This window comes from Pseudophryne corroboree, chromosome 5 (genome assembly GCF_028390025.1).
Source record: "Pseudophryne corroboree isolate aPseCor3 chromosome 5, aPseCor3.hap2, whole genome shotgun sequence".
NCBI lineage: Eukaryota > Metazoa > Chordata > Amphibia > Anura > Myobatrachidae > Pseudophryne > Pseudophryne corroboree.
Window position 1 is genome coordinate 106,121,899 of NC_086448.1, and position 11,791 is coordinate 106,133,689.

The window sequence follows — 11,791 nt, forward strand, 5'->3', positions numbered from 1 at the left end:
CCTGCGAATCCACTTACCGCAATTCTCAGGGTATCTTTTGTGAAAAATACCCTGTGAAAGTACCCCCCCATCCCCCTCTCACACACACACTCCCCGCAGCAGGACAGTCACGTTTTTTGGGGAGGTTAATTGAGGTCACCCACAAGTGACCTCAATTAACCTCGCAGTCTACCGCAGACCACAATTTTCCCACCATTGACTATAATGGAGGACCGCTATCCTCTATTATAGTCAGTGCGCTCCACCTGATTGACAAGCCAGAAGCGCACACAGCCAATCAGGAGAGCGCTATGACATGGCACTCCCTGATTGGCTGCCGAGTCCTCTAGTGACAGGAGTCTAGGGGTTCCTGGCATTTGGGGAAAGGGGATCCATATGTAAACATGGATACCCTTTAGTTTGAGGGTTTGGGTTTTTCGCGGCCTATTTTTTTTTAACCTATGGATGCCTACAGGGAAAGAAGAGGACTAGACATAAGGGGTAGGTAAGTATTTATTTTTTACAGTGATTGTGGATGCTACGGGACAAGTGGTGGATTTGAATGGCTACGTTGGATGTAGGTAAGTATGTGCAAGTGTGTGTGTGTATGTATGTGAGTGTGAGTGTGCAAGTATGTTTTATTAAAGTTTTACTGTCACGGTGTCTGTGTATTTCTTTTGTTGTAGAACTACAGGTACCAGCAGACCCTTTAATGGCCCGCATGCTGGTACTTGTATTCTCCAAGTACCAGCATGTGGGGGAGTCTTGCTGGGACCTGTAGTTCCACAGCAAAAGACAATATTTTATTTTATTTTTTTACACTTCATGGACTATGAAGTCGCCACCCACAGCTCAGGGGTGGTGGCCATAGCACCGGGCTTCAACCCTGGCCCTTGGGTGGCTGAAAAGGGGGACCCCTTTATTGTAGGGGTCCCCACTCCCTCCTTGGAACCCTGGCCAGGGGTGACTAGTTGGGGGGTTTGTGATGCTTTTTCCAAAGGAACCTATATAACCTATATAGAAGTGTCCCCCAGCTGCGGCATCAACTCCCTGGCTAGTGGAGCCCGGTGCTGGTTTCAAAAGTATGGGGGACCCCTACTTCCTTTGTCATCCATTTTTTTGAGCCAGCAGCGGTCCAAGAGCCTGGTGCTGGTTGTTTAAATACGGTGGAACCCCTGTCAATTTTTCCCCCGTATTTTTGTAACCAGGACCGGCTCAAAGAGCCCGGGGCTGGTTATGCTTTTGGGGGAGGGGCCTGCATGTCATTTTTTTTTTTTTTTTTTGTACTTTTACACTTTCTTCACATATACAAACAGAAGCATGCACGGATCTCACTGATATGTGCATGCTTCTGACTAAGTAATAAAAACATGACCTAAAAACCGCATGTTTTTATTACTAAAAATCGCATGTTTCCTTTACTAAATATCACCAATAATCGCATGCGAATTCCGTTTTTAGCCTTAAAATTCGCTCCCCTACTACATTTGCGATTTTTTGCAAAAAATTGCAAGTTACAAACTGCGATTTGGTGCAATTTTTTTAGACACCTAAAAAATCTCACCCTATTACATCTACCCCCGGTCTGAGATATGCCTTGAGAATGTAGTGGGCGTTCCTGGACTGCTGCATGGAGATAGTCCTTCTTATGAGTGCATTATTCAAGTGTTACAGGTATGTCGCTGAACGGATTGCCAACTCAGGCGCACAATCGTTCACAACCGTTACCATACTCTGAAGGACAATTTGCACATATCATGGGGCTTGTGGCCGGGTCCCAGTCCCGAGCCGGTTTCCCCACTTAGCCCCACGTGGCTGATAGCGGCTGCAGCACTAAAGGAGTTAATCCCCGTTCTGTGGTGCCATTTTTAAAGGGACTTATCCAATTCGAATGTATTGTTGGCACCAGGAACAGTTGGCTAATAAGTGTAAATGTCAATGTCTTAATGTCCAAGGCCAAGCTGTGTGGGCTGAACACTGTGGTCCAGGAATCAACACCCAGCATCGTCGTTGCCAATGGAGATGGTCCAGGGTTTCCGGCAAATCAAAACATTGATGTTTTCACTTATTAGCAAACAGAGCCTGGCACCGACAATATATTCAAAATTAGTGCCTAGATCCGATAAGTCCCTTTAAAGATGGCACCACAGCACATGGGATTAACCCCTTCAGTGCCAGATCTGAATAACCCCCACTGTGCATTAAGGTTGGAAAAGGCTTATACCAAATGGTTACGCTGTCATTTGTTTTTACGTTAGCTGTGTTTTGTGTCAGGAAAATGGGGAAATCAGCCTACACTATACCCCAAAAAAGTGAAAGCTTTTATTGAAAAACAGTACAGAAGTATAGTAGTGTTCAAATGCAAAGTTATTGTGTCTCTTCAAAGGAATCAAGTGGCTGATTTTATATAGCATTTAAAAAATAATGGAAAGCAAGTGTTTTTGAGCAAATTAATGCTCTGGATAAATTAGGGGTGTCATTTTAAGGTACACCTGTAACTCCCACCTGCAAGCCTAAAAACAACTGTCACAACAATACAATACCTCCATATACCTGTCTCACATCATTTAAGCCATTATTCTACATTTGCAGAATATCACCCCAAAAATAAAATGACATTAATTGCAAAATTGAGCTAATTAAAAATGTCTAAGTGCAATCTTTCGTGGGGTGGTGTAGGGAGAGTCCCAGGGGTTCTAAACCAAGTCCCAACATTTTTACCTTAAAATAGGGATTTCCAAAACTTTTCACTTGATCAGAAGAATAGACTGCATTAAATCATATCGAGGGTCAACACTTTTTAATTTACATGATTAATTGAAGGCCAGTCGTGTTATATTTCAATAATAATAAAAATAATAATAATTTTATTTATATAGCGTTTTTCTCTCATAGGACTCAAAGTCGCTTAACAGACATCAAAAACAGGATACATTACACAGAGAATTTATTATTACAAGTACTGTACAAAATTACACTGAAATAATTAAGTACAACAAAAACCTAGAGAGCACAATAAGCAAAATTGCAGGGTTTGGTGAAGACATTCTGAGTAATAACTTCCACGGGTTGTCCACGCCACTCACACAAGGTACCAGGTGAGGCAGCCATCTTGGATGCATTACATAGGATTACCCTGGATGGTATAGGTTACACCTACTGTATAAAAGATTATACAGTAGGGGTCATTGCAGCATCCTAATGCTAGGCGTAAAGTCCCAACATAACAGTCAGGTACATGTATTTCCATCCCATCCACAAACATACCAGGTGAGGCAGCCATGTTTGGGCGCACTACGAAGGTTACACAGTGGAAGTTAGGTTGTGGTCCAACCGGTTCTCACCTCCAGTGAAGTTCCAGGGGAGCTAGAGGCAGAGTCCATGAGAAGCAGTGATGGTTGTGAGAGGCCTCATGCAGCAAGATGGTGGTTGTGACCTGGTCTCATACTCTTACCCCCTCTGCTCCCCTGTTAGCCCTGTTAACGGGATGCGGTCAATTTACCTACAATCAAAATCCCGACGGTCAAAATCCCGACAAGGTCAAAAACCCGACATGGCCAAAATACAGACATTTAAAATACCGACAAGGTCAAAATACCAACATTTAAAATGTCGACAGGTCGAAAAGTCGACATGAGTTTTTCTTGATTTTTTTATTGAAACTGACTTGTTCATACTTTACCATCCCAGTGGACCTGGAGGGGGGATATAATAGTGTGCCGAGCCCAGCGAGCCACCGTGCCCAAAGCGCGAGCCATGCAAGGGGACGTGATACACTTATACAGTGTCCATGTCAACCTATGTCGACAAACACACACAAAAAAATGAAAACATCAGTAGACTTTTTGACCTGTCGACATTTTAAATGTAGGTATTTTGACCTTGTCGGTATTTTAAATGTTGGTATATTGACCTTGTCAGTATTTTGACCTTGTCGGGATTATGACCGTTGGTCAACTGTTGTGGGGATTATGACTGTCAGGATTTTGATTGCAGGTATTTCATACTGATCCCCTGTTAACCCCTGTAAATGCGTTATCACGGCTAATTGAATTCCCTCCTCAAATTATCGATCAGAGCTGATGATTGATGGTTTTGATATACTCCCTCATTGATAAATAAACCCCTAAGAATGGCCAGGGTGATACAAAATAGAACAGTAGCACAACGGATAGTCAGAAATAGAGAAGATTTCAAAGAAGTCTGAACGCTATAACCTGCAACCTGTGATTGCCCCAGACCAGTATGTGACCAATCACAGGTCCTAAATCATACTTCAAATTCCCACAGCATACCTCCCAACTTCTATATAAAAAACGGGACCCTGCTGTGCGCCAAAGGCGCGTCGCCCCACAAAAAGGGGCATAACCTTGTGCCAGGGTGTGTGGCCAGGACCGGTTCAAGACCTTGTGGCGCCCAGGGCGAAAGTTTCCTTTGGCTCCCCCCTCCCCGCGGTAAAATAGGGTTAGTGCACGCCGCAGGTGTGTGTCGAAAAATAGGGGCATGGCTTCATAGGGAAGGGGCCCCATTAGTAGTAGTAGTAGTTGTGCCCCCATTAGTGTGCCCACCAGTAGCTGTGCCCCAAGTAAAATAAATATAAAATACTTACTAGCCACGTTCCTGCTTCCCGACCACTGCTGCACTCCGTCTCCGCCGCCGGCGCCGCTCCTCTGATCTATGGGAGAGACATCTGTCCCATAGCGCCGCACAGAAAGGTGCTACCTCACTGCGCGTCTAGTTTCCCTTCGCGGAGAGAACCTTTTCCTAACCACCGCCGCCGCCATCCCAGTTAGTAGCGGCTCTTGTCACGGCGGCGGCGCCCCGGGCAAAAGTCCTGCTTGCCCATGGCAAGAGCCGCTACTGGGTGTGGCTTCATGGGATCTGGTGTGACCGCAAGCCACGCCCTCATTTGCATCAGTGTGGGAGCTGCTGGACATGCCCTCAGTCCCCCTCTCCAGTATATAGACACCGTGTGCATGCACACAGCAACCATTCACTGCTACTCTGCTAAATATATGCTCTGATAAGCATAGCAGAGATTGACAGAGAGCCTCCCAACCCCCAATCCCACCCCCCTCCACACACACACACACACACACACACATACACACAGCGGGACACTGTGGCCCCCAGGTGGGACAATGGGACAGTTTCCGAAAAACAGGACTGACCCGCCAAAATCAGCACAGTTGTGAGGTAAGGCAGCCACATCAGGGAATGAGAACAGGATGGCCAAATGTGAGAAGCAGTGATAATACTGTGGCTAATGATGATCATATCTGACATTAGTGACCAGTGCTGCATCCTAGGACACAGCATCAGACCACCTGCAGCACCATTGGCCGGCCGCGTGAACCATGGGATCACGCAAGCAGGCCATCTCAGATCCAACAAAGAGGCCAGATAATCTCTGTCTTCTGATGGAGGTCCTGGCCTCGTCACTCCAGCAAAACAGAGGTGTCACGCCTCCTCCCCAATCGCATACGGCAGCAGACTGTCAATCACTGACAGTCTGCAGCTTATCTGCTGCCGACATCAGACCCATACTGCACATGTGAAAAGTCACTCCTTAGCGCACCAGCGCACCTCCGTCCACATCTGAATCAGTATTCATACAGGTCGTACTGGTTGCGTAATGGTGACTTGCACCTGTCTCCTGGTCTGAGCAGATCAAATTATAGGCCCCTTAAGATCCACATTGATAATTGATAATTGAAAGTTTAGCAGCCCATAATCCTAATAACTCTGATAATAAATAAGTATAGATTCTGCACTCTGTGTTTGCATTCTGGGGATAGTAATCACTGCAGGAACATAAATATCAATCAATAACACAGCACATGTGCCCTGCAGCCCCTGCCCGTGTGCTGTCCTGAAAACATTGCTGGATTGAGACTGATTCGGGACTGCGTGCGGGTTTGAATCAGCCCCTATAATTCCAGAGCTGCATCTAGTGTTAGTCGTTGACTAACCTTCTCAACACAAACTGAGTACATGGTACATACAGTAGCCAAGCTGTCATTGCTTCCCACGTGTCTGCATTTGCTCAGCAGTATGTGTATATACAACGGTTGTTGTATATAGATACATATATATATCAGATCGACAAAGTAAAACAAACTCCGCCCGTGTTTTCCCTTTGGCCAATGAACGCTCCTGCTCAGATCAGATTTTGCAGATCATCTTAATCACATGATTTTGAGAAGAGACAGTTTCCCCCACTGTCCAGAGTATCTCCTGCTTTGCCTTATATGTCGTTCTAAGCACCAGCGCCTGATGGCAACGTTGCCTTATTGTGCAGCATTTCATATTCTTTTTTTGATGTTTATTTGATTTTTATCAAATGAATTCTGCTTTTATTATTTATTTTTTATCTTATTTTAGAAGCGCATAGTTTATTTTTAACACAGAGGAGTCGTCCAGAAAAATATTTGCAGGAATGAAAAGACTTCAAGCCAACTGGAAAACCCACGATCAAAGAACAGCCATGTGCTTGTGCCAAGAAGACTACAGTGTCCTAGATATAACATGCGATATCAGATTTCATCATATATCTCAGATGTTACTAAGTGTACAATATAACGTTTATCTGGCATTGGCGCGCTCAGTGTTATAGACTTGTTGCTTAAACATGTGATAGTCATTAAGTTAAAGAAGTGCTGTTTTAGGAATGTATCCCATTCATTGGTGTTCCATAACGGGTGCAGAGGGTCCCCATTTTCAGATGAGCCAGTGGGCAAGCTTATCCCCCCTTAATCTAGGCAATTTATTGTCATGTGACCATAAATTCGGGAAGCACCCATCATTTCCTTCTGGCTGTGATGGAGAGAAACACATGGTAAAGTGGTCAGTACTGTGGTCCTCATTCCGAGTTGTTCGCTCGCTAGCTGCTTTTAGCAGCCGTGCAAACGCTAAGCCGCCGCCCTCTGGGAGTGTATCTTAGCTTAGCAGAAGTGCGAACGAAAGGATCGCAGATCGGCTGCAAAATATTTTCGAGCAGTTTCTGAGTAGCTCCAGACCTACTCCTAGCTTGCGATCACTTCAGACTATTTAGTTCCTGTTTTGACGTCACAAACACGCCCTGCGTTCGGCCAGCCACGCCTGCGTTTCCCCAGGCACGTCTGTGTTTGCAACTGACACGCCTGCGTTTTTACACACACTCCCCGAAAACGGTCAGTTACCTCTCAGAAGCACCCACTTCCTGTCAATCACTCTGCGGCCAGCAGTGTGACTGAAAAGCGTCGCTAGACCTACATTGTTTGTTGTGAAAGTACGTCGCGCGTGCGCATTGTGTCCCATACGCATGCGCAGAAGTACCGCTTTTTTGCCTAATTACTGCGCTGCGAACAACGACAGCTAGCTATCAACTCAGAATGACCCCCTGTATGTTTTGTGGGTTTTTTACACAAGAAACAGTTTTTGGCTTGTCAAAGTAAATTTTCTACATGTTGGGTATATTTACTGTTATGTCAAAGCAGATTTATCCAGGTCTAAAAATATATATCATACATGTTGATGATTTACAAATGTATGAAACCATATGAATCATTTAGCTAAAGATTAGCCTGAATTACTAAACTACAAAAGGTATGTATCCAAAATGATGGCTGTGGGGTAAATTGAGCCAGTTTGAAATTGAGAACGACAAAGGGGTCTATTCATGAAGCAGTGAAAAGATTGGAGAAGTGAGCCAGTGGTGAAGCTGCCCATGGCAACCAATCAACTGCTACGTATAATTTAATATAATGCTCTTGATAAATGTTACTTCAATGCTGATTGGTTGCCACGAGCACTGTGAGTACAAGATTTATCTGAAGAATCTGGGGGAGCACCAGCAAAGAGAGACCCACTTTTGCCTTTAAGAAGAATGATGTGCCAATTTTCCCACAAAGGGTGAGGTTTATCAAAGCTTGGAAAAAGATAAAGTGACAAGAGATAAAGTACCAACCAATTAGCTCCTAACTGTCATTTTTCAAAAACAGCATGTACAATGACAGTTTGGTTGGTACTTTATCGATCTTCACTTCATCTCTCTCCAAGTGTTGATAAATTTCCCTCAAAGTGATTTGCTGAAGAAGCTACCTCATCCTCAAAAGGCTGGAGAAAAAGCAAGAAGGGAGCATCACTTCAGAATTCCCTGCAACGTTGATGGATGGAATGTTGAATAGTCGTTGGAATGCTGAACAGAGGATGCATGAATTGAAAACTGTTTAATTGTTAAAGAATAAACTTTATTTGGTTGGTTTTATATTGTTTTTAGTTACCTTTAAGAAAAGAAATAAGACTATTTGGAAAAAGAAAATGCATTAGTATTTTTAATTTTTTTTATTATGCTCATGTTTTAACTTGGAAAAGTTAATTGGTCAATTTGCCCATAGATGGCTCAGATTACCCATTGACTCCAATCAACGTAACCCTAATGTGGGGCAAATTGAGCCACAAGACCACTTTCTCTTGAGAAGTCATTTTTTTTAGAGCCCTATATCATAGATGCACGTTATCATTTCTAATAACAGGCGACATCCTGAAATAAATGTAGATGTTTTTGCTTTACTTCTGTCTCATTATTTTCCTCACCAATGGGACAATATTTGTAAAAATTGCCTCATGATATTACCCACTTTCCACTATGGCTCTAAATGTTGGGATAAACACATTACTTTCTCTGCTCTTTTTTAATTTATTTTCATTTATGCCCATTTTATCAACAACTCTGTATCAGCCTTTATGTTTTGAAATGCCATTATATTCAGTATTTAATATACACTATGTAGACAAAAGTGATTGGACACTGACAGGAAATAGAGCAATAAGATTTTAATGACGTCAGTACTTTGTAGATCCACCACGTGCAGTGATTACTGCAGGCACCATTCTTGGCAACCTGTCCACAACAGCATGTTTTGCCATTCTGCCTTAAGTACAGTCACCAACTGCGACACTGAGGAAGGTCGGTCTAGAATGTACCCGTTGCTCCAATCTGTCCCAGAAGTTTTCAGTGGGGTTAAGATCTGGATTATCCCCTTTATGACTATGGGGGTCATTCCAAGTTGATCGCTAGCTGCCGTTGTTCGCAGCGCAGCGATCAGGCTAAAAATCGGCACTTCTGTGCATGCGTATGGCCCGCCAGTGGCAAACGCAGGATTTGCATGGGGGGGTTTCCAGAACTGGGTGGAGCCAATCACGGAGGCGGGGGCTGAGGTGACCCAGCATATGCTGGGTCTGTAAAACTAGTATGTCTGTGTGTGTCTGTGTGTGTGTGTATATATATATATATATATATATACATACAATATAGCTGGGTCCGGCACTCCACCTGTATATCTTGGATACTTTGCCTGGGTGCCTTCTATGAGAGGACAGCACCTCTCCAGCATACACACCAAAAGCAGCGGCACTCCAGGACAGCCAATATATTCAAAATATCTGTGTCGTTTTATTGCATATCATCAAGCCCACTGACGAAGTCGAATGTATGGGCGTGGTCTGACGTATGGACTTTGAACTGAGAATGCTGGTTTGCACAGTGGGGTAAATCTTATGCTGGTTATACGAGCGGTGGTTTAACCGCCTTTTATGGTACGGGTTCACACTTGTTACCGACTTGGATTTTTAAATAAAATTGTTATACACTTTTAATGCACTATTGGCGCTCCCTGCTTCTTCAATCTCTTGGCATATATATATATATATATATATATATACCATATATACACATATATATATATATATTTATATATATATACATACATATACATAGCATATTAAACATGCATACATATATATATTGTCGAAGTCAGAAAAATGTCTCTATGCACGTTGCCATATTTGCACCGCACACTGGTCCGTGCTGCGCATGCGTGCGCTCTCCCGTGGAGGCGCATACCCGCAATAGCGTGCACTCGCAGGCGCGGTATGCGTATTTACGGTAGAGTTTACGTAGTCGTAGCGTGCGACCCATTCGTTACAACTGTTCACAATTAATGTAGTTTATAGATCATGGTCCCTTTGATAGATTCTGAAAGTTTGGTTAAAATAGAATGTCCCTGAGCTGAGGAATCCCTCTTTATATCGTACAAAGGGTCTAACAGGAATCATACAGCAGTGTTTGGTACCCATCGGAAGAGTATTTAATTAGCAATATTCCGGTGTTGGTTTGGAGCGTATTAATCGCTCGTGCGAATAGTTATGGACATAAGAAGTTTATGTCCATTTCTATTATTTACACATACTCAGGTATGCGGCGGGAAACCCAGTTTCCCACCCACCTGAGCTGTTGGAAATCGTCACAGCCCACCTGTATGAATCACCCTATGACCTTTTGTTATGATACAGGGCCGAATTCCTTCGGCCAATGGACAATGGGATTGTAGGACCAGGAGATTGCATTGTGTGTGGGGCATAAATAGGCAGGCCGACCACATCCAGCTCTCACTCTCTCATCAACGGTTATCTGCTGATAGCCGGGAGCTGGATATCGAGGCGCAGGCGATCATACCCTTTGTGCGTAAGTTTCTCTCCGTTATCATTGTCTTTCTGTGAGCCAATTTCTCTCTCTCTCTCTCTCTCTCTCTCTCTGTTCTGTTCTCTCATATCTCCCCTAGACTAGGCTAGTATTGTATTGTATTAGATAGTATTGTATTGTATTGCATTTAGGTCAGTGTAGTATTGTCTTTTTGTATTTATTGTTTAGTTCTGTGGTTAGGAAGTCTCTGTTATATTGTAGTGTATCATTTGTACTGTTATCCCCTTTTACAAGTATATTAGATATAATACAGTCAATAGGCTTTGGAACCTAAACCAGCATCTGTGTATTTCCTATAGTGTTAAGTGTTCACTTGAGCGTCGGTGACGCTCAAGCAGCTTTGTAGTTAGTCAGGTTACACAAGGTTGCACTTACACCCTGTACTCACATTAAGGTATTCTTTGTATTTCATTGGTATAAGGTTTTAACATAAAGGTATAGTGTTGTGAGCGTCTGCATCGCTGGTGACCTCCTCGTGGTCTCGAGCGTAAGCTACGCCATAGCGAATCATTACCCTAGACATAACCAATAACGTGTCCTGTGATCGCTGGGCCGTGAGCGAACGTGACGCTTGAGCGTCTCGCCTACGGCTGAGCGATCGTTACGCAACTAGCGTACCATTACGGTACTTCTTAAGTAAACAGCGTACAGTGTTCTTAGCTTCATAAAGGGTTGTTATACGACAAAGGAACTTAGCATTGTCAATTGGGGACTCGTCCTATCCTTCTCATATCTGCACTAGGTAGATCAGCAGACATTATCCCTCCAGCAAAGGGTGGGAGGTTGTCTCACAGTGCTGACGGGATAAGCGTCTGCTTCGCTTAGATAAAGAATGCTGAAGGAATCGCGGCCGGAAACATCGATTCCATTGATCTTTCAGTACATGACAAGTAGTGCTCGTGTACTGAACGATTGGACCGCACGTAATTGTGTGCAGTAGTTAGTAATCTGACCTAATACCATTAGAGTAAAGTGGTCACAAACGCTATTTGTACATTCTGACGTGATTTGTGTAATTTTTTATTTTTGGAAGGGAAGTTCGCTGGTCACTCAGGAACTATCCAACAACCGATACTTGCTGGGGAACGCGCCCCAGTAAATAAAGGTTCACAGGGGCCCTGGGTTGGGTACAGCAGCTCTGGTTACAGTGATTGCAGCACAGGCCAACGTGGGCGAGAAGTAAGTGGGGTACTTGATAAACCACCACCGCCGGCCTGCCCAAGGACATCTTGGTTTGTTTGTAAGGGTTCGCTGAAAACCTTGAGATAAAGATCCAAGGAGGAATAA